The sequence below is a fragment of the Lissotriton vulgaris genome, chromosome 10, assembly GCF_964263255.1.
Source record: "Lissotriton vulgaris chromosome 10, aLisVul1.2, whole genome shotgun sequence".
NCBI classification, from domain to species: domain Eukaryota; kingdom Metazoa; phylum Chordata; class Amphibia; order Caudata; family Salamandridae; genus Lissotriton; species Lissotriton vulgaris.
Window position 1 is genome coordinate 766,340,903 of NC_141698.1, and position 27,515 is coordinate 766,368,417.

Consider the following 27,515-nt stretch of genomic DNA (forward strand, 5'->3'; position numbering starts at 1 on the left):
GCTTGTATCATTGTCCTCCGTTCAATACTTTTCCCCTCTTTCCCCTCCATCTCACTCACTGTAGGTGCCAGACCACTTTTATTGATCTTTAGTCTTTCTGAACGTTTTCCGATATTCTTCACGTTCCACTAGGTACTTTACCTTATTCTCCTTTAGTCTTTGCATTTTTTCCCTCTCTTTTCCTACTTGTTCCATCTTTTCCTCCTTTCCCTCTTCTTAACTTCCTTACGGGATGTTTTAATAAACGTCTTTTTGTGTGGGCGACCTCCCCTCCCCTTGACCTCTGGAATCCACTCGTATAGTGTCTCATTTCACCCCATTTGTTCACAATCATTCGCTGCCTGGATATATATACAGATGGTTCCTCTTTCTTTGAATTAGGAACCCTTAGCCCAGCTTCCTCCTCCTTTGCTATCTACCCCCTCCTGATCTCCACCAATCGGTCTAACTAAAGCCAGCATTAAACCTCTAATTTGAGTCCTCTCACCCAAAATTACTTTAGTCTGCTCCCCTTGGCTTTTTAAAAGATCATTATTTAATACAGAGACCTCTAACAAGCCTTGCAGGGTGTTTGAAGGATCCACATAACCTCAAGCATGGAAGTACTCGAGGTTCCTGTAACCTCAAGCCCATGCAGTGGTGAGTGCACTTGTTTGTTTCCTATACTAAAAGAGCAGTCCACACCCACATTCTCCTTAGGTTGAGTCATTATTTAATTTGTCTTTTGAACTTATTTCTTTACTACTTATGGATACATCTTCACCTTCATCCTTAATTTCACATTCAAGTAACCGCTGGAACATTCTTGGCGAAGAAGACAACCGTGGATTCAGCGAACCCCCAGATAAATTTAATATACTGATTTGCAGAGGTTAAATCATCATCACTCCTGGCCTCAGAGGTTGGATATGCCATGGCACTTGCCTCCTTATTAGTCACATCCTTGCCCTTAAAATGTCTTCCCAAGAAGTCTTTAATCGAGTTGGATACTGGTGAGCCACCCCTTGATACTTTTGGCTTCGCTGTTTTGGGAGTTAATGAAAAGGATTGTATATTTCTTGTAGCTTGTTTATTCCTTCCAGCTGGCTCACTCAACACCCCCTTTGATTTGCCTACTCCACTCCCTTCCCCAGTCTCTGGAATGTTCTTCTCAGTCTTTTTCCCAGTTTTTATGGTTTTACGGGCTCTTACTTTGGCCGGTGCCATCTTTTTAAATTCTCTTCTTCTTTAGTCCCCCTCAGGGCTCGGAACACCAACGATAAGGCCTGGTTAGATGGTTAGATGTTACTTCACCGACCCCCGTGATCTCTGGGGAAAACGGCTCCTTTTTGCCAATCTCAATTTTACAGTTTGTAGACTTAAACTGCCGCTGACGTTTGTAAATAAAAACAATAACTTCTGTTGATGAAATTTCAGCTCTTCCACATTTTAAATTAAATAGAACACACTGTTCTGCACTTACCTCTGTTCCACGGTCTACTGCTGCACACTTTCAGCCCCCTGCCACCGTCAGCAGATTAATTGTTCAGGTGCTGTTTTGAGCTCTCTCAACGTTAAAAATCGACATATATAGGGCTGATGCCAGGTGCCTGCAAACGCTGCTTCTACTTCACTGCCAAACCCTGGCAGTGCCTAGACCACACAGACTTTTCCAATCCTTCCTTCCACCGGGCTCCTCGGGCCCTCTACGCACCGCGCAGCGGGTCCTCTGCCCGGCTCAGCGTCTTGGTCAGCGTTTTTCCCCCAGCAGCTGCCACCAATGCGGAATCCTCCGGGATCGGCGAGTGCGCGCATACGCGTAGAAGCAGTACGTCCGACGTCTGCTCCCTCGAATGCGGCTTCCTGAATGGACGCCATACGTTGTGGGCTGAGTGTGCGTGGCAACCGGTATCCGGGAACACTCTCTGGCGCAACAAAGGAATGCTTATAATTGTTCTTTCGTTCAGCTCTTTGTACACGCCGGATTCACCACCTTCAAGACTTGGTTCAGAAACCACTCTTATTCCCTGAGAAGTGAGCTCTTCTGATGGTGGGGTTAAGAGATTAATAAGGACGCTAACCTGTCATAGTTGTAATATCCAGTTTCCAGTGAGATTCGTAGATTATGATCTGTCATTAAATCTACTTTGCCATTCTGTTTTATTTTATTTGGGAGGAAAGAGGGTTAATGTGGTATGCTGTTGTTGGTATGCTAATGTAATATTCCATACCATGAATGTAATGTGTCTTGTTGTTCTGGAAGGTTTCCAGTTGGAGCAGGTTGCTGGTGACTTGCAAGGCTACCAGGTGCGTTTTTTTGTGGGCTCGTTATTTGATGAATTAACGTTGTTTTCACCTTATTAATCGATTTGGTCCTGATGTCTTTACACCCAGTACACCTGCTCAGACTTCGCCCACATTGAAAAACTCTGCATGTAAGAAATGCTCCTAGTTATATTTCACTTCCATCTCTCATTGCAGGGGTCCATCCATCTCCTGTGACATCCCGTTCTTGTTGAATGAACTGAAGATGATCCTCATCAGTAACTGCTCCATGACTCAGGAATGCATTAAAACCTACTAAATTTATTATTGCGAAAATGATTGTTCATAGCTCTCTACCTGTACTTAGGGAAAATAAATGTGCACTGTGTGTGTATAGTAAATAATAACTTCATAATATAAATCAATACCTGCCAATCAAGCACTTCTCTTTTATTTGCCACTAAAAACTCTAAATTGTCTACTGTACAAAACTTATCACATGCTAGTATCCAACCTTGCATGCAACTACCAGGTATCACTTAAATGTATGCAGGCTTTATCTCCTATATACATTAGTTATATCTGTGTATAGTCCAGGTAACTGGATACATTCAGCAAGCAAGGACAAGGGATTGCAGAAGAATGCTGAATCGAAAATTAATATTAAAGTAAAGGAGTTAGGTCCTTAGAGGCGTGGGAATGGCTGGACCTTATTATATACTATCAAACAGCGAAATTGCCAACCCACTTGGTTTGGTTTGCTCTAAATTGTAAGCAACAGATCAATATTATTTTTGATGTGTTAGGTATATTTATTTTTACCTTTTCTTTAGATTATATTTTTTGAAAAAATCATTGATTCATGTCAGAAAGACAACACAACACATATAACACATATGTACATCAACTTATACAAAACATTTACCAAAAAACATTATTACATAAATATATACATTCACTGTACACAGCATGATTTATACATTTCTATTTTAACTGTTCCAAAAGCAAATATTAACTCTTTGCCTTATTAACCATCAGTGATTATAGTGAAAAGAACAGTAGTGAACAAAGTCACAATCAACCAGAGATATTGGATAATGATTCTATGGGTCAAAAATTGTGACTATTTCTAATATTTTTATCTCCGTTCTGCCGACGCGTTTCGAACACCATACAGAAGTTATGTGTTCTCCTCAGGGCCTTGTCACTTCTATCTGCATGTGTGTAAAAAAAGAAAAAACACCAAAGTTTTTCAGTGTCATTTCTCATAGCCTCCTGTCTTTGCTACCATTATACTCTATACCAAATCCATGTTACCTTTAATGTAATCGTTGTTCTCATATGTCTGATTCTGGGTCTTTGAGCTGCAGTCTGCAGGAATTCAAAGAATCCTGTTAGAGCCACACTCAATTATACGTGTGCGGTCACTTCACAAAAACACTGCATGACATACCTTTTTGATTCTATATTTGGGCGTCCCCCTATTGCTTGGAATCACTTGTAACCTGTGGGCAATACAAGGCTGTTTTTAATATATGTGGGCCTGTGCGACCATTCAGCTATATTAACCAACTCTCAAATCTCTTCCTACCTTTTTGTGTCCTATCAATCGTTTATAGGGGCGTCTCACTCCATGTTCACGTTGGTACATACACGCGTGCAATCTGTTAAAAATGCAACATTGTATAAACACTGAGTCGGATTGCTCAAAACACGAGAGCTGTATCAATGCACACCGCATCTGCACTAACCTCCGTTAAAACGATCTGCCAGCCTCCCGCTATGTATGCCACGCTCTTCCCATTCTGATTACCGCGTTGTTCCCCTTCAGGTTACTCGCAACTGAGTGCACTGTTGGTATTAAATCAACGGTTAACGGATTAAGTCCCCGTTTGAATCAGAGTTAAAACCTTGTCCTATTCAGCTTCTCCTTACCTCCTTGCAACTCGCTTCCGTGTGTAACTCGCTTCACTGTGGAGGGCGGCGGTCGTGTCACCTGGTTGTTTAAAACGGTCATGTGACATTAGGATTTCTGGGGAATGTAGTTTTGGCGGTATTTTGGGATGGTACCTAATTACATATACTTTGTATTGCCCACTGCGAACTGAAATTATATTATAGTTGCCTCACTGTTAGGTCTTTATGAAGGGATTACCAGTCTCACGTGGAGCCCTATGCAAAATTTGTGCATTTTATACTACAATCTCGATACCTCAGAGAGAGTGTTCAACCCGTTTTGTATGCTATTAAATTTGAGGATCAGGTATGCTTCTTTTCTCAGCAAGGTTTCTTCAATGTCAATGGGACCCTTATTTCCTGATGCCACTATAATACTCAATATAGTCCATCGGAAATCAGTTTCACTATGATTTATGTCCAAAAAATGTTGGACCATTGGTGCACTCACCACCTTCTTCTTAATTCTTGACCTGTGTTGGGTGATTCTACTGTTAACCTGCTGTGTGGTTTTGCCTATGTAAATTTTTCCACCGGCACAAACCACTGCATACACCACATTACGTGTCTTACAATTTGAAAAGCCGTTGTTTTTCCACTTTATACCCTTGTGTTCGAATTCTGTCCCTTCTATTGTTGAATCGCATGATATGCAATTACCACACTTATGGTGGCCCTCTATTGGTTTAAGACCCCATTTAGAGAGTAAATCGCTTTTTGGTTTAGGGATTAATACATCCGCTCTGATGACGCATTGTCCAATGCTCCTGTTTTTTTTATTGGCGAATATGGGCCGTGGAAAGGCACATTCAAGTTCTTCCAACAAATGCCAGTTTTTAAGAACCATTTGTCGTACTCTGTGGGTGTCTGGACCAAAGGTGGTTACACATACCAACCTCTCCATGTCCTGTTTTATTTTCCGTTCAAGTAGACACTCCCGTGGGGTGTAGTGTGCTCTTTTCCTTGAGTGGCTTAACAGTTTTTTTGGGTACCCTCGGTGCTTCATCTCCTCACAAAACCTCGTTGCATGTTTTTCATACTCGGTCACCTCAGAGCAGTTCCTTCGGATCCGAAGTAGCTGCCCATACGGTAGATTGTCTTTAAGACTTCTGGGATGTGCACTTTGATGGTGAAGGATCGTATTCATATCCGTCTTTTTTTTGAAGCGGGATGACCTCAAATGCCCATCTGTGCAATTTATTTCAATATCAAGAAATGTCATTTTTGCATTACTGGACTCCAAGGAAAACTTGATGTCCTGGTGCCTTCTATTAATCCATAGGTGAAAGTCCATCAACTCCGCGCGGCTCCCCTGCCACAGGAGCCACACGTCGTCGATGTACCTCAACCATTGTTTAATGTGTTTGCTGAAAGGGTTGTTGGAGTAGATAAATCTATTTTCATACTCCGCCATGTACAATATGGCCATTTCTGGCGCATAGGCCTGTCCCTATGCGCCAGAAATGGCCATATTGTACATGGCGGAGTAATGCAAAAATGACATTTCTTGATATTGAAATAAATTGCACAGATGGGCATTTGAGGTCATCCCTCTTCAAAAAAAAGACGGATATGAATACGATCCTTCACCATCAAAGTGCACATCCCAGAAGTCTTAAAGACAATATACCGTATGGGCAGCTACTTCGGATCCGAAGGAACTGCCCTGAGGTGACCGAGTATGAAAAACATGCAACAAGGTTTTGTGAGGAGATGAAGCACTGAGGGTACCCAAAAAAACTGTTAAGCCACTCAAGGAAAAGAGCACACTACACCCCACGGGAGTGTCTACTTGAACGGAAAATAAAACAGGACATGGAGAGGTTGGTATGTGTAACCACCTTTGGTCCATACACCCACAGAGTACGACAAATGGTTCTTAAAAACTGGCATTTGTTGGAAGAACTTGAATGTGCCTTTCCACGGCCCATATTCGCCTATAAAAAAAACAGGAGCATTGGACAATGCGTCATCAGAGCGGATGTATTAATCCCTAAACCAAAAAGCGATTTACTCTCTAAATGGGGTCTTAAACCAATAGAGGGCCACCATAAGTGTGGTAATTGCATATCATGCGATTCAACAATAGAAGGGACAGAATTCGAACACAAGGGTATAAAGTGGAAAAACAACGGCTTTTCAAATTGTAAGACACGTAATGTGGTGTATGCAGTGGTTTGTGCCTGTGGAAAAATTTACATAGGCAAAACCACACAGCAGGTTAACAGTAGAATCACCCAACACAGGTCAAGTATTAAGAAGAAGGTGGTGAGTGCACAAATGGTCCAACATTTTTTGGACGTAAATCATAGTGAAACTGATTTCCGATGGACTATATTGAGTATTATAGTGGCATCAGGAAATAAGGGTCCCATTGACATTGAAGAAACCTTGCTGAGAAAAGAAGCATACCTGATCCTCAAATTTAATAGCATACAAAACGGGTTGAACACTCTCTCTGAGGTATCGAGATTGTAGTATAAAATGCACAAATTTTGCATAGGGCTCCACGTGAGACTGGTAATCCCTTCATAAAGACCTAACAGTGAGGCAACTATAATATAATTTCAGTTCGCAGTGGGCAATACAAAATATATGTAATTAGGTACCATCCCAAAATACCGCCAAAACTACATTCCCCAGAAATCCTAATGTCACATGACCGTTTTAAACAACCAGGTGACACGACCGCCGCCCTCCACAGTGAAGCGAGTTACACACGGAAGCGAGTTGCAAGGAGGTAAGGAGAAGCTGAATAGGACAAGGTTTTGACTCTGATTCAAACGGGGACTTAATCCGTTAACCGTTGATTTAATACAACAGTGCACTCAGTTGCGAGTAACCTGAAGGGGAACAACGCGGTAATCAGAACGGGAAGAACGTGGCATACATAGCGGGAGGCTGGCAGATCGTTTTAAAGGACGTTAGTGCAGACGCGTTGTGCATTGATACAGCTCTCGCGTTTTGAGCAATCCGACTCAGTGTTTATACAATGTTGCATTTTTACAGATTGCACGCGTGTATGTACCAACGTGAACATGGAGTGAGACGCCCCTATAAACGATTGATAGGACACAAAAAGGTAGGAAGAGATTTGAGAGTTGGTTAATATAGCTGAATGGTCGCACAAGCCCACATATATTAAAAACAGCCTTGTATTGCCCACAGGTTACAAGTGATTCCAAGCAATAGGGGGACGCCCAAATATAGAATCAAAAAGGTATGTCATGCAGTGTTTTTGTGAAGTGACCGCACACGTATAATTGAGTGTGGCTCTAACAGGATTCTTTGAATTCCTGCAGGCTGCAGCTCAAAGACCCAGAATCAGACATATGAGAACAACGACTACATTAAAGGTAACATGGATTTGGTATAGAGTATAATGGTAGCAAAGACAGGAGGCTATGAGAAATGACACTGAAACACTTTTGGTGTTTTTTCTTTTTTTACACACATGCAGATAGAAGTGACAAGGCCCTGAGGAGAACACATAACTTCTGTATGGTGTTCGAAACGCGTCGACAGAACGGAGATAAAAAAATTAGAAATATTCACAATTTTTGACCCATAGAATCATTATCCAATATCTCTGGTTGATTGTGACTTTGTTCACTACTGTTCTTTTCACTATAATCACTGATGGTTAATAAGGCAAAGAGTTAATATTTGCTTTTGGAACAGTTAAAATAGAAATGTATAAATCATGCTGTGTACAGTGAATGTATATATTTATGTAATAATGTTTTTTGGTAAATGTTTTGTATAAGTTGATGTACATATGTGTTGTGTTGTCTTTCTGACATGAATCAATGATTTTTTCAAAAAATATAATCTAAAGAAAAGGTAAAAATAAATATACCTAACACATCAAAAATAATATTGATCTGTTGCTTACAATTTAGAGCAAACCAAACCAAGTGGGTTGGCAATTTCGCTGTTTGATAGAATCGAAAATTAAATTATTGTTTATACTCTACAACCAAAGCCTATGAGACATATTCTATAGCGTTACTATTTAACTAATAATACATTTTAACATGCTTTAAAATATATATACATAGTTGATCCCAGATATTTAGAAAATACAAATGTTTAGGAGCGTGAACTAGATGCATTCAGCTGATATCATAAATACACTATCAATACATCAACAACACATTATTAATACACTGGTGTGAGTGTCATCCTATGTCAATAGAGTGTGTTTGATGGAAGCAGCACTTTCTCCAATACCATCAAAGAAACTTCCAATTAGTATAGTAGTGTTAGTGGAATAAGTTTGATGAAAATGCCTCCGGGGAGACACCCAAGAATTGCCAATAGTAGATGAAATCAAATGCCTGAATTGTGTGTTGATGAGTGATCCTAAACTCTGTATCTTAGAAGCTTGACGGCTAAACAATACAGATGAAACTAAGCATGCAGTGGTTGCAGATAATAGATCTATATCTGTGTGCATCAGCTCTGTGCACAGTATGTAATTCTTCAGAGGTTTTCTCTGTTTGTAAGAATACAGTCAAACCTCTAATTTGGTGGGCAAAACATCTATTGCCAGTGGTCCTAATAAGCTTTTCCTGAACTTCCTAAAAGTGGAAATTGAGTTTTAAAAAGAGCTGTTGAAACCTTGATTTATCAACATTACAGAATCAACAACAGTACTCTTATACCTTTTGACTTTGACTATTTGTCTCTTGAAGAAATCGTAAGTTTCAACAGATACTTCGAACGGAAGTAAACGGAAGCAGCACATCAATCTATTTCACCGGTTTATTTGTGGAAGGGAGGAAAACGCATTTCAGCCTACACAAGCCTTTGTCAAATTGAATAAAACTTAAACAAACACCCATAGAAATAAAAATTAGATTCATAGACACCGAAGACCTACTACTCCAGCATAAATGATATTTAGTTGTAGTAACGGAATAGTGAATTTCAGCTTGGACAAAGTACGTTCATTAATTATTACAATTGTAAATAATACATAATTGCATGATTAACACCTTCAATGCTCATGACGAGCTCAGCTCGTCGTGAGGTACACCTCTCGTACACTCATGACGAGCTGAGCTCGTCATGAACAATGGGAATCAATGATGGTCAGCGCACAGGGTAAATCTGCACCGCACCGATGGTGTTAACTCATCATAGCAAACCAGCTTGAAAATAATATAACCAGAGAAAACCAATGATTGTGAGTGCTGATCTCTGGAGTGAATAATTGGAAGATCATGTATATCTACAATTCAGTTAGATCTCTGTAAGTATTTAAATTAAAAATAGAGATTCATCTGTAGAACCACATCACTGTTAATATTATAAATCCTGGTATTTATTTGGAATAAGTATGTGAACAGAAATCCCACTACGTAAGAGGAGAGGATAAAATTGAATGTACACACTGCTAAGACAATGAAGACAGAGCTGCCCCGATCCAATGCAATTCAGTTCTCAGTACAAGGGCTTGTCTCACTACAAAATTAATTGAAACCAAAATGGAAGAATAGGATTTTTGTTGCGGAACTTAGGATCAGCTCACTGGCCAGTGCCATATTTGATTCACCCAATGTGCAGACTTGCAGTTTTCCAACATATTCAAAATATGGCAATAAGTCTGAAGCTCTGTATCCTATAGTTATTGCCCTACCTCTACCATGCTTGAATTAAAATAAAATCAAATGTCAAAAACAAAAAGACAAATTCCAAACACAGAAATGGCAAAAAAATGTCTCGTTGATGATACTATAAGTGTGAGCAATATAAAAAGAAAATTAGATTATCCTGAGACCATAATACAGTACTGGCATATCCTATTTAAGCTGGTGTAATAGAACACCAGTGTAGCAATGTGGAGAGAATTAAATCTGAAAACAAAATTGTTTGAACCATCATACGATTGTCCTATGCTAATGTGATTTGCTAGCTCTTTGTCCCTGTTTAAACCATTGGGATTTTCTGTGTTCATCTCAATAATATACCGTGATTCCAATACTCTGTTTCTCATGCCCGACAAATCTTATGATTCTGTCAAGGTCTTGGGGCTCACTGGTAGCCCCCAACATTTGCCATGTTGTGGGTGCCCCGGGAGGGCACCGGGACACTGATAAAAAAGGGAGCTGCTCCTTTATTATTCAGTTATCCATGCAAGGAGCATCCTATAATGTCCTAGTGCTTTTTAAAATTATGTCTTCTTCCTGATGGTGCCCCTGGAAGGGGCAGGGGCAGCACCAAACATTTTTTTAATGTTGTGGGTGGCTGTATGAAGTGTAGCAACTTTCCATCAGCATTTAAAAAGAACAGTCTCCGGGGTTAGGCGCTTTTGTAGAGTGGTGGAGAAAGGCCTCCGAAGACCTTAGACATCCCGCTGTGTTGGACTTACTGGGGGTAACCGGGGGGGGTTGTTTGCCCCCCAAGCACTCTACAGCCATGGAGACTTCACACCCCCCCCCCCCAACTAGTGGTGTGCCAGGAGGCTTGTTTGCATAGTGGTGGAGAAAGGTCTCGGAGACCTATCAGCATTCTCACAGTGGGGTAGTTGGCCCCCAAGGACTTCCTTGAGGGCCGGCAGCTCCTGATACCTCCAGTAAGTCTTACATAGCATGATTGCTGAGAGGTCTTCAGAGGCCACGTCCCCTTTCTCCACCACTCTGCAGGTACACCTCCTGGCACACTACTGGTTGGGGGATGAAGTCCACTTTACTCCTGAGGGTCCTTTGGGGCCAACTACCCCTCCTGTTACCTCCAGTAAGTCCCACCCAGCTGGATTGTTAGGAGGTTGTCGGAGGCCACACCCCGTTTCTCCACCACTCCGCGAACGTACCTCCTGCCTCACTACTGGTTGGGGAAAGAACTCTACTTTAGTCCTGAGGCCCTTAGGAGTAAAGTGGAATTCATTCCCCAACCAGTAGTTCGCCAGGAGGTGTGTTTGCAGAGTAGTTCAGAAAGGGGGCGGGGTCTACGGAAACTTGACGGTCTTTTTTTGTTGTTTTATAAATAAAATTATTTTTAGGGTAGGCGGCTATGTGGCCCCCCTACCCTGGCCTGTTTTGAGCCACAGGTATCCCATCTACTGGCGCCAGGCCAGTTTTCAATATGGGAAGGGGCAGATTGCTGCCCCGGGGACAGCATTTCTTTTCTCTGCAAAATTCATGCTGTTCCCTCTGTCCAAAATGTAATTCTGCTCATTTCTTGCAAGCAAGAGCATTTTTAATGCAGATCAGAGTTTGCTATGGCTTGGTGAGGTATTGCAGGAGCCCTGGGGGGTGGCGGTCCCCAGGGCTTTCTATGGCTGCAGGAGGGGGAGGCCGCACAGCCCCTTAAAGAAGACCCAGGGAGGTGGTGGTCCCCGGGGCAATATTATAATATATATTTTTTTAAATGCCCCCGGTACCTGGCCAACCTGGGTGCCTATAATGAAAGAAGACCACGTGAGCACACACCTTGTTTTTTTTATTTGAATTTGTACCGCAAATTTGTTGCAACCTTGCTGTAAGATTTTCTTTTTTTAAATGCTATTTTTTTCTGTGTGTGCAGATTTATATAGTGCAAACCCAACCCAAAGGTATTGGAGCGCTTTACATGAGCACCAGTTAAGTTACACAAGGACACACATTCATTTTTGGTAGGCATGGGGAGATGAAGTGATATTGAACTGAGGCTCGAACCTGGTTCCCCAGCTCCAAAGGCGGCAGCTCTGGCCGTAAGAGCTCTCCCAGAGGGACCCCAAGACCATAGCTTGGAGGTCGGGTTATTCCTACCCTGCCCCTTTTTGTATATTTTCACTTTTTGTTTATTGGGGGACTCAGTGAAGCAGAGTCCCAAGATGGCTGCCAGCACTTCCTGGTTGAGGTATTGGCCGCTAATCAGAGCTGTGCATTTCCCTGCACAAACTTGTCTTTTTTTCGTGAAGGTTTCGCAGCAAGAAATAGCATTAACTTTTTCTTCTTAAATTTCTCAGAAATCTACTGAACGGGTTTGCACCAAATAACAAAAAGCACAATCTGTGTAAAAAACCGTCTATCTTTCTGCTAAACTTGGTGTAATTCCGTTTAGCGTTACGGGCTGTAGGTTCGATTACGCGTCCTATAGGAATTAAAATGGGAAAAGACACTTTTTGTTTGCACCCTTTTTCTCGTCCCCCACTTAATGGATCTCCTCTAAACTTATCATGCACAACAAAACTTACTATGACACTTTTTGGGAAACATTTGTGAAGATTCGTCAACCGGCGCCAAACATCTTTGCAAGTAAAAAAAATGCTTTTCCTATTGAAACTAGGTCCTAAATATAACTACCCACTAGCCACCCTTATTAGGTAATATATTTTATATTTTGCCAAAAACATCCCAAATCCCTTAGGAGAAAAGGAAGCGGTACACTGCTGAAGTACACCAGTTTATTGTGCAAAGAAGAACAACATGTTTTGTCTTCTCCAAAGCCTTTGCCAAGTTAGGATAATGTGCTCTTAGACCCAAAGAAATAGGCACTAAGTTCATGGAAATAGAAAACATCGTATCCGTTTTGCAACAATCAAATTATTCTCTTATTGTGACAGCATACATTAAAATGGTATATTGCTTGAATTTATTAATACATAAATTCACTTATAGCAAGATGCATTCTAATTAAGATATCTACCTGAATAATATGGTTCAATTTTGTATATATATTTATGATTAGGATATTGTTTAAACTAAGGGACAATATGATGCATATCATGTAGTGAAATTGATGCATATTAAAATCATGAGAAGAACAAAAATAATCAATTCCCAAGGTAAAAGAAAGAAAACCTTCTCAATCAATTTTAGTATTGCTGTATCAGCCGCTTAGCATCCGCCCTCAACGGTAACCCACTGTAAATCCCTGTTGTTACCATCAGTGGGCCAGTGCTCAAATAATCCACCATCAAATCGAGGAAATAGAAATAAGAGAATATATGAAAAGGAAAATGTACTGTGCAAATACTGTCAATTGTGTTCTTTATAGTTTGAATGTAAAACCCAATGGGAGAAGATAAACAAATTCCAGGGCCTATTTCACAAGATCACACAATACTAAATCAGTCATATGGCCATTGAGAACGGATTCTGTGTCTCCAAAATCTAACCAGAACTACATCCCTTCGCTAGTATATGTCCCATTCCTTATACCTAACACCAGTAAAAAAAGTGAAAAAATGAAAATCAAGTTATAGAAAAAAAAATTCAAGTGCTGAGCCATTTGTAAATATCTCCTACCAGACAGCTTGTAAGCCTTTTGTAGACCATACCAAAAACTCTTCTTTGCTTGCATTCTACTTGATAGCTTGCCTTCCTTTTCTTGTGTTAGTCTCTCCTTGGTAATATACCCTTTTTTTACCATAATTTTCATTGGATAAATTGTATATTTTCGCTAGTGAGGTTCAGGGAACTACTTTTCTTTTCTTTTTGTGTTTTCTAGCTCTCTCCCTCTTGTGCTGCTTCCCCCTCCCCCAAGCACCCTCTATCCAAAGCGCTCAGTGTTGCTCCATCATCCCTCTGCTCAAGTTCTCCGTTTCTAACCCCAGCCTTCACTTACTTTTTTGTCCTTTCAAATGCCCAGCCTCAGTTGTTCCTACTCCCCCCCCCCCCACTTCCTGTTGCTTTCGCTCTACCACCTCTCCTTGCCCGCTCCTCCATTAGTCCCTGAATCCCTTTTAGTCATATTTTTTTTATTAGCTTATTGTTGAAGGCCCAGAAGCCGCCATTTGCTGCTGGCCCACTCCCCAGTAAAAAAAGCTTTAAAAAAATGTCTGTGTTGTACCCTAGGTGCTTTCATGCGTGGATACGATACACTTTGGTGTATACCTCATCGTGCACGTGTGGCTAACGGAAATAATGCTGGTTTGTTTTTTCTTCGTCTTTTTTTTTAATAGTGCTGCACATCATTGTGAAAAAAGCATTGGCAAGCCAGTAGATGTAAAGGACAGACCTATTAAATTTGCCATTACTCGTTTGCTATGTCGTACTTAAGCCTTCAAAATATTTTCCAGCAAAAGATATGAAGCCCAAATATCTTTCCCTTTTTGGGGTATTCTAAAAGTACTCTGGTTTTGAGGATCCTTCTTGAGGGAGCTGAGAAAATAGCAAAAATTAAGACATTTTGGGTTTTTCCCTTTCTTAAAGTGCTTTTTTGTTTTTTAAGAATGGAGTCAACAACAGGATTGATGTGCTAAGATCACTCTCCTCAGCTTTCAGGAGCAGAGTTAGAAAACATTTTTACCACTGGTTTTGCAGTTTTCTGAGGGGTAGTCCATATTTCACGTTTTTATGGTTCATACCTAATTGGGGATTGGGGTTAAAAAGAGATGTGACACCCATTGATGAACCCAGAAAAGCCACACATTTCTGAAAAATAAATACAGTTGTGAATTAAGCAAGGGCTAATTTGTGTTGATCACTCATGGTTTTGGTTGTTATCAATATCGTGATTCAGAAGGCATTCTGAAAAATGTGTTCTTTCTTTGCACATTGGCTTACATTACATAGCCAACCATGGAGAGCAACTCAATTGATAATAACAAAAAATCTATTTCAACACTACTCCTGATACAATGGTGCCCCACTTGTGTGGCCGAACCTATCATCTGTAACAGCATAGGCCCCAAAAAACCCTTAAGGGAACCTGAAGATATTTCCTTTGAAATTCACCCATTTGATGATCTGGGGAGCTGAAGTATTTCGGCCAGGGATTGGCTGGCAGCCATGAAAACCTACCAACACTAGGCATTGCTTAAAATGTGCCACCCCGCAGAAACCTGCATTGTGTGGCTTGCATGGGCCAAACTATGTTTTCTTACCCAAAGGTCGAACATTGGCTCAAAATTTCAGAACCTGCAAGGATCTCCATAATTTCTTGCACCCACCTTTTGCGCACTTCTACTGATTAAAAACATTAATCACACATGAGGGGGGCAGTGCTTCAATTAGGAGAATAACAATCCCTTGGCTGTAAGTGCCTGGGTTTTCTTTCACATAAATAGGGTAAAATATTCTTTATTGACCTATACTTTGATGTTTGCATGCATTCTGGGTAAGAAAACATACTAGGACCTGCACACTTCCATTTCCCTGGATTCCCTTGGGTCTCTGGGTGTCAGAAATGTAGAGTTCCCTAGTTTTGGGCTTTCCCAGAACCTGAATGTTGCAGTAATTCCTGGGGCAATTCAGATGAAAATATGATTTTCTGGATGTATTTTGACATGGGCTGGTAGAGAGAGATAATGCCCGCATTTGACCTCTCCCTGGGGACAAAAACACTTGTCTTGTGCCTGTCGATGGGACCCAATTTGTTTTCACACTTTTTTTCTCCTGTAGTCTGGTGCATTTCACTACTCTGTGTGGGCAGAATGGGACTTTTATCCCCTATTTGCCCATCCTGGCGAGGGGGTCGGAGAAACCACTAAACTATCAGAAAAAAGTAAGACCCCAAATGCAGTGCAGTAGTTTCCCAGCCTGTCAGTGGACTGCAGCCCACAGTCCCAGATAGTAAAAACTCTTCCTGTTTGGTTGGGGGGGGGATTATAGGGTTCTCCTTCTTTCTTCTGCCTCCTAAAGCCCTCTAGACATCAAGGATTAGTGTCAAGAAAAGGAGAATTGGGGTGGGGGTTTACACCCTCACTGATAGTCTGTAAAAATCTAGTTATTGGGTGAGGGTAGTCAGAGTGAATCACAAGTCACTAATTTAATCTGTTCTTAACACTCTGGTAGATTGGCACTAAAGCAACCAAGTTTAACTTGGAGGCAAAGTATAAAGTATGCAGTGCACAGGCAGTAATAAAGTAAAAAAACACCAAACCATTTTAGGAAAAAAAGTGTGTACATTTTAATAAATAAAAATTAGACCAAAACAACAAAAATACAATCAGTAGAACTGGAGATACTAATTTTTAAAGTTTTAGGCAGATCTAGTGCCTAAATGCACAAAGCACCACTTATGGTCATCTGGTTGTGCTAGACGGGAAAGTTTGGGCCGACCACAACGGAGTCCAGACTGGATACACAGACCAGGTTAGTCCAGCTGTAAAAGAATTTTTGTCAAATTCTTGCACAAAGAGTTCTGTTCATGGTGGTGAAGGCCATGAGGAACAGTAAGAGCATCGCGGATGATTGTTGCTGTAGTGCAACGGACAGGCCTTGTGTTGCAGACGGTTGCCCCTGGAGTGCCAAGTTCCGGTCCTGCCTCATGAACTATTGTTGCTGGTGCTTTGCGTTGGCAGTCACAGCGGGCTGTCGGTGCTATAGCGTGAAGTGCAGATCACGCGTTGTCTGTCATTGCTAGCAGTCGCTGTAGTGCGAAGAGTCTGGTTGACCAGCGCTGCTTGTTGTTGGTCATCCCGGTGCGGGCGAGTCTCGGTGTAAACTGGACCAGTCAAGAAGAGCCCAAAGCTTCGGAATTTCTCCTTTTCTTAAAGGGGATTGCACTCTGATGACAGCCAAGGGTCCAGGACATACAGACCCTTGGGTACTAGGGACTCACTGTAGCAGAGGCCAGCACAGTTTGGAATCACTCGGGTACCCTGGAATAAAGGGAGCAGATTCAGTCTTCCTTCTTAGACATCATGGCAGGCCTCGAGCAGCATGGCGGTCCTGTGAGAAACAAAGCAGGCATCAAGCAGCGGGCAGACCTCTGGGGAACAAGGCAGTCCCTCTGTAGTATCCACGGGTCTAGGAGTTTACTGAAGTGGTGTTCTAAGGGTTCAATATTACCCCCACATCTGGTTCTGTGTTGTGAGCGGGGCCCTCCCTCCCTCCGCATCTCCCAGAAACAACACAAACCGGTAAGAGTGCAGGACCTGGAAGTGGTTGGAGGATAGGACCTGATGGCAGAGGTTGAAGGTAGACACTCGCTCCCCAAAAGGACCCTGACCGGCCGAGTGGGGAAAATGGTATCCACGTGGGTGTCACCAATGGGAGTCAAGACATAGACGGGGACCCCGCACTCCTTCCACAAACCCCCCTCCACCAAAAAGTACTTGCCAAACTAAGCTGGACAAGTACACGCTTCACAGACCTACGGACACGGAGGCATCAGCCATAGTGGACATATCGACTAGAACTAATTTATAGGGTGGCGATCCCACCCTGAAGAACATTTTGTAAAGCAATAAGTGGAGTACATACAAAGCTAGAAAACAGAATGGACTCAATCACGACAGAGCTGACCTCCACAAGATGAGCGAGAAAATCAGATCTCTGTAAATGGTGGCTTTAGACCTCCAACAGGATATAGGAACAATGCAACAACAAATCAAGGTACTACAAGCCGCCAGCCACCTCATGGAGAGTAAACTGGATGATTACAAGGGTAGATGATGTCGCAATTACGTGAAAATCCTAGCGATCCCGGAACGTACGGAGGGGCCCTTGGCTGACCTCTTTGTTGAAGAACTAATCACCAAACATCTACAACCGAGGGGGCTCTCGAACTTGTTTCAGTGGAAAGAGAACATAGGAGACCCAGCGGGAGTCCGAAACCGGGGCCCCACTAGGCATGGGCGGAAAATCCGTTCCGCTCGCGGATTTTGCGGATTTTCGGGAAATCCGCAATCCGCGAGATTTGCGAATTTCCTGCAAAATCCGCAAATCCGCGAGCAGCGGATTTTGCTCGCACTGCTCGCACTGTTCGCGTGAGTTCGCGCCCCGCGAATAAGTGCGAAATTGCAGAAATACGATCTAAGCAAAACTGAAAGTAACTACTTACCAGGTTCAAAAGTTCAGGCACATCATTAGTAGCCATTTCCTGTAGTGCTTCCTGAGGGGCCCCTCCAGAGTTCAGTTGCCAGTTGAAACTATTATGTGACCCTGCTCTGAACCTCAGAATAGTTACACATATGCCACAAAGGTCATGAATTACAGCTAAGGGAGACAAGCAGGAGCCAGGCTGGAAGTTAAAATCCATTAATCAGCCCCTAATTCATTATTGTCAGTTGGGGCAGGGCAGGTGTTGTAACTAATTTTGCAACAATGAAAGCACTTAGCAAGTGCAAAAGATCACTAATCAGGGCGCACTAAGGAAGCAGGTGCCAGCTAAAAAAATATTCTGTGACACATTAATCAGCCCCAAATTAATTCAGGTCACTTGAGGCAGGGAAGGTGTGCTTTGCTTTGCCGAAAATAATGTACACTGGACAACCAGAGGGTGTGGTGATGAAACAGAGGGTGGCATGGGTGGGCCAGAGGGTGGCATGAGTAGTCAGAGAGTGGCAGTGGTGACAGAGAGTGGCAGTGATGAAGAAGAGTGTCCCAAACAGGTTGGACACGTAGAAACAACAAGTTCGCAAAACTTGCGACCCGACAGGTAAGTTCGCAAATTGCGAAATTGTAAAAACCCTCGCGAACTGGCAGAAACACGGGCGAACACAAAAAAAAAAATCCGCAAATTCGCGGGAATTCGCGGATTTTGCGGATTGCGAATCCGCAAATCCGCAAAATTCGCGAACGCGAGATCCGCAAAATTCGCTCATGCTTAGGCCCCACAGGCCTTTGCTGTCTCTGCTGTTCAATTTTCGAGACCAAGACATTGTGTTGCAAACGGCCCACATCTCTCCTCCGGTCGAATATGAGAACAGCACAACAACCTTCTTTCCTGACTTCACAGTAAAGATACAGGAGCAGAGACTATCCTTTATGGGAGTCAAAAAAGATCTAAGAGACATGGAGTTGAGATACTCAATGCTATTTCCAGCGAAACAGAGTCTGAGGGGAAGACATGGTTCTTTGACACCCCAGAGGCGGGGCAAGAATGGCTGGAGGGATGGAGACCATGGGGGAAGGGCCCTCAGGCCGTGGTGTTAGAAACACATTAAAATACAAACGTGCCCAGAGGAACAAAGGTGACCAGACTCGAGCATCCAGAGGGAACGGGCAGCTGAGGCGAACCCGGACATTAAAGATGTTCGAAGTCCTCCACAAAGACAGTCTGTAATGATCCAAGCCCCATCCCAATGACAACTTGAAAGGTCTGATACCATACTCTTGACCATGTCCTGTAATTACAATATAGTAAAATGTAGAAACAAACGTAAATAGTACAGGTGGTGGTAATCGAAGATTGATAAAGGTCTCCACTCCCGCAGTTCGTTGATTAGGTTTGGGATAGGGCGTCAGGCACTCTGCATAGTTGGGGGACATGGGTAGTTTAAAGCCCAGATTGCAGAGACGCAGGGAGGGGGGAGTTGGGGTTTTCTGGTGTTTAGTTTGTAGTTTAGATGACTCAGAAGTTAGAGACAGGTTATTTAGAAGATGCTGCACAGAGATCCTTTCAGTGAGCGCCCATGGACCTTCCCACTCCCTTGTAGCTCCACCGCGCACACAACAGAGTCAACAGGGGAAGGAAGGTGTAACTGAGTGGCTGGGTATTGCCCTGACTGTTGACCGCCGAAGGGGTCTGCTAACACTGGGAGAATCCCAAATCAGCCAAAATGGGCCCGTCTGTGGGTAAAATAATTTAGGCTATTATCCTGAAATGTTAATGGTCTTGAGAACAACCTCAGGCAGGGAATTTTACTCCAATATATAAAACGCCACGCCCAAACTGGTTCTATTGCAGGAGATGCACCTAGTTGTCAATACATGTAGAGCCTTGAACCGGTGGAGATACAAATTAGTAGTACACTCCTGATTTACTACCGGATCCAGATGAGTGGGGATCTTGATGAAAAAGGCCTTCCCCCTGACTATAGAGCATATCTGGGTTGATGCACAGGACTGATATGCAGCAGCAGCTGGGAGGGCCGGTGCTCGCTATTGTCAATGTATGTCCCTTCATATCTCCAAGCAGTAGCTTTTAAGGATTTGGGAGGGGCGACTCCTGGTAAGGGTGGACTTTAATACAGCTGTATCGGGACAGCTTGACAGCCACCTTCCTGGGAGCCCGCAACATCTACGGCCGCGTTTCCACGAATTCCTAGGTTTAATGGGGTTGGTGAACATGTGGCAAACCCACCTCCCAGGGGAGCTACAATATACATTTCACTTGGGGGCTAACAATAGCCTTTCCAGGATAGATTACATATTCTTGCCAGCCTGACAAGTAGGGCACATCAAGGAGGGACGCCACTTGGCAAGGGGTATCTCAGATAACTCCCCGGTATGGGCTCTCATGGTAATAGGAGAACAACAAGCAGGGAAGATAGCACCAGTGACTCAATGGAGTCTCAAAATCGCATTAGTAAAACTAGTGATAAAAGTAATAGAGCTTTATTTCCAAGAGAATGAAGGTTCTGTGGAATCCGCCCTGATACTATGGAGGGTGAGTTAAGAGCGGATGAAACTGTTGAGTTCAAACATAAACTAGACATAAAACCGAAAGAATGTAAAGACCTTGTCACTGACGCCGCGAAAGCACTAAATAGAGCCACACTTAATAAGATACACGAGGTAGAGGGTAAAGCAAGGAAGTTACTGGCATGCCTTGACAAGCGTGAACAGGCGAATAACAGAGCTTGTAGTGGATGGTGGAGAAATTCTACGAGATCCGCAATTGATAGCGGAGGAATTCGCATCATACTATCCGCACATTTATACCCCCATTAATATGGCATCAGAGGAGGAATCAAGTGCCTTATTGGCAGATATGCCCCTTCCATCCTTTGCTGATGATGAAGAAATAGCGCAGGCTATCAGAGGTCTTTACGCCGGAAAGGCGATGCGGTCTAACAGCCTCCCATTAGAACTTTACAAATTGGCTCCCAATAAAATAGCTCCCTACCTGAGAGATATGTATCTAGAGAGTCGATAAGTTGGTAGACTCCCAGCTGATCAGAGACTGGCCTTAATAGTAGTCATTCATAAAGAACGTAAACCCAGAAATAAATGCTCCTCAAACCTGCCCATCTCACTGCTCAATGCAGAGATGAAAATCTTAGCAAAGCTTGTAAATGTAAATGTACAGGAATTTATATAGCGCAAATCACAGAGCGGTTTCTAAGCGCTTGCTTAGGGAACCCGTCCTGGTATTCCCCTGTGAGATAACCCCGGCAGGGTATCCGCAAGGTGAAAGCCAGGCATCCCGCCGCGAGGGGCCGTTGTGGAGATTAAGCAAGCTATTGCCCAGAGTTGCAGAGTGGGAACCCATTAATCGAGTAGGCACCGGAGCCAGAATTGTCGAGTCCATGGACATTTTAGGACTCAAGACCCCGCCGAGCCGGGAATTGAACCCTGGTCCCGGGCTGACCTCTGCTTCCAGGTCTGCCTCCTCTAACCAGTGAGCCACACTTCTCCACAGCTCCAAAGCTTCTCACCTCACGCTTAACACAGGTCATCTCCGAAATTGGTACACCCTGACCTATCTGGCTTTATGCCGGATAGGAGCGCGTCACTCAATCTTTGTTGATTGCATGGAGTATTGGGAAGAGTCAGAACATTAAGGCAAGATGCTGTAGTGATGTCCCTAGATGCCACAATGGATTTCTATACAATTGAAATGCCCTATCTATTTGCAATTTTGAATAAAATGGAGTTCGGACCCAACTTTAAGGCCTGGATTAGACTCCTATACAATGGCACGTTATCTCAGGTGGTAGTGAATAATAAATAATCTTAACCTTGGGATGAGGCAGGGTTGTCCCCTGTCTCATTGCTTTTTGCTTTACTACTTGAACCTTCAGCATCATGGATATGTAGAGATTCTTTGATAAGAGGCCTGTGATGGATGGAAGGCTGGGAAGATCGTATCTCCCTCTATGCAGACAACATATTTTGTACTTAGCATCGCCCAGTTCTTCAATAAAGTTTTAAACATATTTTCCAATTCTGTAAAATACTCTGGCTATAGAATAAATTGGACAAGATCAAAAATGTTGTGTTGATAGGAGATCCCCCCCCCCCCCCCGGGTCCCCTTGGGATGTGAGGTGGTGAGAGGGGTGGAGGGGTTTCAATACCTATTACCAACGACCCAACGCAATTTTATACCCATAATCTTCTCCCTCCACTGCAGAGCCTGCAGAGTGACGTGAGGCACTAGAGGACTCTTCTGCTGTCGTTATTGGGGCTTGCCACGCTATTTAAAATGATGTCCCTCCCGCGGGTCCTGTATGTACTGCACAATGCACCATATCCAGTGCCCACCTCCTATTTTACAGCAATCGAAAGTGAACAGAGAGTACTCCTGTGAGTAGGGAAGCCGCCCCTTATAACCACACAAAGACTGGTAAGGGGGTGATATGATGGAGGGATAGGACTCCCCGACATCTGTAAATACTATTGGGCAGCACACCTAACTGCAATCAATCAATGTATATGTAGGCCATATGATGATCCTGGCTTTAGAATGGACAAATGGGTTCTGCCAGGAGGGAGCTACGATGGGGCACTCTACACTACACCAGCGCAACTGCAGCTCAGCCGGCCCTACCAAACACAAAGTCCAACTATGGCATGCAGTTAATAAAAGTTTGAGATGGGAGGGAAAGATCAAGCAGTCCACCCCTCTGTGGGATACAGAACAATTGGGAATGTTGAGAAAAATCAAGGGATTTATGGTTGAGACATGATCAGCAACATCCGGGTGGGAGAATTATGGACTCAAGGAGATGTACTCCCCTTTGCCCAATTACAACGAGATTACAACCTAGCAGCCACAGAGATGTTTAGGTATCTACAAATTAAGGGCACCCTCCAGGCAGCTATCCTCAAGGGAGAGAGGCTCTCCAAGTCCTCCCTGTTGGAGGACAGAATCCTTGTTTATATGCATAAAAAGGCGATCTCCCTGACCTACCAAAAGCATATTAATAATGTGCCAGAATCTCGTCTAGCTACTTCAAAGTTGGGATCTACTCCTGTAATGTGATTTCTTTAGGCATCCAGTAAAATAATAAAGATATAAAATCTACAATAATTAAACTTCACATATCCCAGGCGTAAAATCTTTTAAAGCCAATAAAAATCTAGCTAATGCACGGATTACACCCATAATTGAATACAAAAGAAACAATATCTAACTGCTGCTCTTGTTCTTGTATTATATTTTATAAAAACTGGTTTTAACATTTTCCAACAAACATTTAAAAAGTAAAGACAATCCAATACAAAATGTAAGGTTTTTAGATGCAAATTTAACCCACAGCTACACAAACCTTCTTGATTCTTAAAAAACTGCTACCACAGCTGGGTTTGATTGAAGTGGATGCAAACCAGTTCTAAACCTTAAAATTACAATAAGGAAAATGGGTATTGGTCTCCCAAAGTTGGCAAAAAGCTGCAAAGCATTTTTTGTCTTGAATATATCCGATTTTTTACTCTCCCAACCAAATTTCCCCGCTTCTTTAATCCTTTCTTTGAAAGGGCAGTAGGGTGAGTTACTATAATTGCTTACTTGCTAAATAAGGGAACTGCTTTTATTTTTTTATAAATCTTTTTATTGAACCTTTGCTTCTGGCGCATTTCCATACAACACACTTACAAAGGATATTTTTGTAGGCATGGGATCAAACTGTATCATTAATCACGTCTGCCAATCGTGTATTACAAGGAGGAGAGTGTCAACGCCAAACACACTATAATATCATGCCCCCCCTTCCGATTCTCCCAGCCTTCCCCATTTCTGTTATCATTCTATAGTCAGCTCATGCAGTCCATATCGTTTCCAACTTCCTTGGGCAGCCCCTACTATGGTATACAGCCTTCTCGGCTTACTGGCACTAATTAACATCTCTTACCCAGTCCTCAATCTTTGGCGAGTTTGGTACTCCCCAATCTCATGCCGTTTCTTTTTGCCACCCCTGCTACCAATTTGAGCCATATTGTGGTGTATTTTGGCCAACTTGTCTCTCCTTTTGTCCTCAAAATATGCCATCTTGCATCTGCTGGCACTGGGGTTCCCACCGCCGCCTACATCACCTGGATAACTTTAGTCCAATATTCCTGAATTTTAGGAAAGGCCCAGATGATGTGAAAGAAGGTGCCCCTTTCTCCTCACCCCCTAACACACCCTTCGAAGTTGCAGCGTCTCATTCGATTTCCTTCGGGCACGGTTTAGCTTCCTCTCAGTCATCATCCTCCAAGAGGGTACCTAGTATATCTGGAAAGTTATTCCTAATCTTTTGGTAGATGAGGGAGACCGCTTTAACAGTCATTGAGTCGAGTAAGAGCCTATGTTCTGGGATGTGCTGTCTGAGAGCGTGTCTCAGTTGTAAATAATGGAATCTTTCACCATTTGACCTTTTGTATTCCGACTGTAGCTCCTTGAACGCAATCATGGCACCACTGCGCCAAACGTCTCCCAGATGCTCTATCCCAATAAGGTTCCTTCTTCGAAATCTCTGTAGTTGCCATACCTCACCCAATAGGTCTCTGTCCCAGAGTGGGGTTTGTTCAGTCAATTTATTTTTCTATCCTAGTATCTTTGTGGCTTAGCGCCATGTCTCCGTGCGCGTGTGTCTACAGTAGCCCATCCCGATTTTTACTGTATAATACACCCCGATAGCCCCTGCTTCCCATTGCCTGGTGATCCGCTCGGTATGCAGGCTCATTTTCTGCGGCATATACCTAGTCGTTAAAATTGACAAGTTGGAATGCTAGATAGTAGGTTCTGATATTTGGGACTGCACGGCCACCCTCGTACACCGCTCACTGCAGTTTGCGAAGCATAATTTGTGGGCTACCTCCCCACCACAGCCTCCAGTGCCTGAAAGAGGGTCTCCGGTACCGGATATGGGGTGTTCTGCAACATATATAGCAGTTCTTGGAGGGCCATCATCTTCAGAACCGCTCTACTCATAAAAGTGACTAGGAGGTTTCACCAGTGTGCCACGTCCCTCCGCAGCTGCTAGAGTTGTACATAGACGTTTCAGGCCATGAAGTCTTCTTCAGTTTTGGTGATCCAGATACCGAGGTATTTGAACTCTTCTGGCCGCGCATGCCTACGTGAGGTCCGGAACCTCGCCCGCCAGATGGAACACTAGGGATTTGTCCCAGTTTATATGATAGCCCAATGTAGTGCTAGAGGCACTCTTATGCCCAATGTAGTGCTAGAGGCACTCTTATGGTTTGACTCTCTACATGATGACCTTTGACCCTTCCCTGAATGTACGACATTCTGCAAATGGCTTTTTCCCTTTAAGGTTTCTTTTGTGTAATCTTGCAGTTTTAAAGCGAGAGCTGTCACAGAGTAGAACAGCCTTGCCAGGAACAGAACTTTTGGGATGTGCATTTGAAAGCGTGAGAGACGTGGAATGTACTTCTTGGTCTCGAAGTGCAGTGTTATGAGCACTGGTGCTCAATTATGCGTTGTGTTGTACTTTGAGAGATGAAGTGTGTGATGTTATAGGCAGTGGTGCACAAATGTGCATTGTGTTGTATATTGGTAAGTATTATGAAGTTCTTACTATTGGCTTTGACATGGCCTCATGTTATCCTGAATTCTGACTCTGTCTTGCTTGAGCTTTTTGCGCGCCAAGGCAGGCCCACAGAGTGCTCAAGTTGTTTGGGTTAATCACGTTCAAGGTTGGTTGGTTTTTGGAGAGGAGATTGTTGAATGTATGCTTGGAGGCTTTCATAAGCTTTGCTGGGATAATGTGTGGGAAGTGTGCTTGGTGCCTTTCAGAGCAGAGATTGTTGTTGCCAGAGAAATGCGTTGAATATACAGCTCTATTGCGTAGTCAAAATACAGGGGCCTGGACAGCTTCCGTCTTGCCCTTGACACAGACCTGTACGGACTGCTCGGTTTTTTGTAACAGAAGAAAGGGGGGAGGTTTCTAGAACCCTTGCCTTAGGTTGAGAAAAAGGAGTATTAAAGGTGGTGGATCTTGGCAGCCAGGTTTTCTCATTTGTGGGGCAGACGTATCATCATAAATAAATCTGGGATTTGTGTGCTGATCGCGAGTCCCTGCCTGGCTGTCAACGGGCTCCTCCAGCTTGAGTTGGCAAGGAAGTTGAGTGAACAATCGGGTGAGGTGATTTGTTTCTGATAGTTGCCAATGTGAGGCGTGGCTGTTTCATCCGAGGGGTTTTCTTTGTGATGTGTGAGTGAGTCAGAGTGCACATCCAAAGTAATCATTTGATGTATTTAGTGTATATATCTTTCTGATTTCTTGCAGGATGTCCAGCATAACTTGCTTATTCTTGTGTTTATTATTGTCCATGCATTTAACAGTTTCATTTGGCAAGTGTGGTGTTATCCTTTATACATACACGCATTTTAATGTTGGTAATTTGACATCTGAGAATGCCTTTTTGTTAGAGAGCATTGCATAAATTAAACCCTAAGCCTTAATCTGAAAAACAGTCTTTGGTGTGCTCTATTTTATAAAGTAAAACCCCTTTCTAGGTGGTGTTGTGTTATATGTATTGCTTCATCGTGTTTGAGCCATTGTGTGGGAGTAGAATTTTGGGAAGGGAAGCAAGTCACCCGAGTAGCTACCAAAAAGATAAGGTATATGTATGAGCCTGTGGAAAGTCTTGTGGGGCCTTTGGGCAAACAGAAGGATGTCGTCCGCATATAGAGAAATTTGCTCATCCCATCCGCCCCCCACATCAATACCTCTAACCAGCTGGTCCCAACTAGCACAGGCCGTCAACGGCTCCAACGCAAGTGCGAAGAGCAGCAGGAGAGCCCTGCCTCATTCCCTGTAGAGCCAAAATGGTCTAGAAATCGTCCCATTTACTCTGACCCTTGCCATTGGTTCACAGTAAAGGAGTTCAACCCATTTACAGAAAAAATGGTCCAAATCCCAGCCTGCAGCAAAGAGGTATGGCCACTCAATACTGTCAAATGTCATTCGCGCGTTGAGTGACAGTAGCACGACGGCCTCAGTTGCTCGGTCCACCGTCGCCCGCATCACGCCATATAGACGGCATAGATTCAGCCTAGTGCTTCTATGTGGCATGAAGCCTCACTGATCTGGGTGGACTACGGTCGATACCACAGGTCCCAGTCGACTAGCTAACACCTTTGCCAATACCTTTACTTTGAGATTGGCCTATACGAGCTGCACAGTTCAGGGGGCCTACCTTTTTTGGGGATGACAACGATAGTTTCCATTCGCAGATCTTCTAACAGTCGTCCCTCATCTTGTGTAGCCATGAACATATTAAGCATTGGTTGGGCCAACTCCTGTGCCACACATTTGTATTATTCGGCTGGAAGGCCATTTGAGCTTGTTGCCATACCAGCTTGTAAATTTCGAATGGCCTCTACTATCTCTTCTGTCGTTAGATCTTCTTTGATGGTCTCCCTGTCCTCTGACAGTGTTGGAAGAGGAAGGTCTTGTAGCGGCTCTGCACTGTCTGGTCTGTTGGTATAGTGCCTCGGAGTAGGTTGCGAAGGTCCCTGCTATGTCCGCTCCTGTGTTTTGGGG